Below are 1,713 nucleotides of genomic sequence, written 5' to 3'. Positions count from 1 at the left end.
CTTCAACTTTGCTAAAGTTGTTTATTATTTCAAGTAGTTTTTTACTTGATTTTCTAGGATTCTCTAAGTAAATCATCATATCATCTGCAAAAAGTGATAATTTAGCTTCTGCTTTGCCTATTCTAATTCCTTCAATTTCTTTTTCTTCTCTTATTGCTACACCTAACATTTCTAATACCAAATTGAATAGTAGGGGTGATAATGGACATCCTTGTTTCACCCCGATCTTATTGGGAATGCATCTAGCTTATCCCCATTACAAATAATGCTTGTTGATGGTTTTAGGTAGATGCTATTTATAATTTTAAGGAAAGCTCCATTTATTCCTGTGCTTTCTAGTGTTTTTAATAGGAATAGGTGTTGTATTTTGTCAAAGGCTTTTTCTGCATCTATTGAGATGATCATATGGTTTCTGCTAGTTTTGTTGTTGATATGGTCAATTATGCTAATCTTTTTTCCTAATATTTAACCAGTCTTGCATTCCTGGAATAAATCCTACCTGGTCATAGTGTATTATTCTGGCAAGAAGTTGCTGCAATCTTTTTGTTAATATTTTATGTAAAATTTTTGCATCAATATTCATTAGGGAAACTGGTCTATAATTTTCTTTCTCTGTTTTGACTCTACCTGGTGTGGGTATCGGTACCATATTTGTGTCATAAAATGAATTTTGTAGGACTCCTTCTTCACCTATTTTCCCAAATAGTCTACAAAGTATAGGAATTAATATTTCTTTAAATGTTTGATAGAATTCACATGTAAAACCATCTGACCCTGGAGATTATTTCCTAGGGAGTTCATTGATGGCTTACTCAATTTCTTTTTCTGAGATGGGGTTATTTAGAAATTTTACTTCCTCTTCTATTAACCTCGACAATTTATGTTTTTGTAGATATTCATTCATATCTCTGAGGTTGTCAAATTTATGGGCATACAATTGGGAAAAATAATTCCTAATTATTGTTTTGATTTCCTCTTCATTAGAGGTGAACTCACCCTTTACATTTTTGATACAGGTAATTTGATTTTCTTCTTTCTTTTTTCACTCAAATTGACCAGAGGTTTATCAATTTTATTGGTTTTTTCATAAAACCAGCTCTTTGTTTTATTTACTAATTCAATAGTTTTCTTGGTTTCAATTTTATTAATCTCTCCTTTGATTTTCAGTATTTCTAATTTGGTATTTAATTTGGGATTTTCAATTTGTTCTTTTGGTAGCTTTTTCAGTTGTTAGCTCAAATCATTGATCTCCTTCTTCCCTATTTTATTCATGTAAGCATTTAGAGATATAAAACTTCCCCTAAGAACTGCTTTTGCTGCATCCCATAAGTTTTGGTATGTTGTCTCATTATTGTCATTCTCTTGAATGAAGTTATTAATTGTTTCTCTGATTTGTTCTTTGGCCCACTCATTCTTTAGAATTAGATTATTTAGTTTCCAATTAACTTTTAGCTTATTTTTCCATGGTTCTTTGTTACAAATAACTTTTATTGCATCATGATCTGAAAAGTATGCTTTGACTACTTCTGCCTTTCTGCACTGGATTGTGAGGTTTTTATGCCCTAGTACATGGTCAATTTTTGAGTATGTACCATGTACTGCTGAGAGGAAAGTATATTCCTTTTTATCCGCATTTAGTTTTCTCCAGAGGTCTATCATATCTGCCTTTTCTAAAATTCTGTTCACTTCATTAACTTCTTTCTTATTTATTTT

Source organism: Trichosurus vulpecula, chromosome 1 (assembly GCF_011100635.1).
Source record: "Trichosurus vulpecula isolate mTriVul1 chromosome 1, mTriVul1.pri, whole genome shotgun sequence".
In the NCBI taxonomy this organism is placed as follows: Eukaryota; Metazoa; Chordata; class Mammalia; order Diprotodontia; family Phalangeridae; genus Trichosurus; species Trichosurus vulpecula.
Note: the sequence above shows the minus strand (reverse complement) of the source record.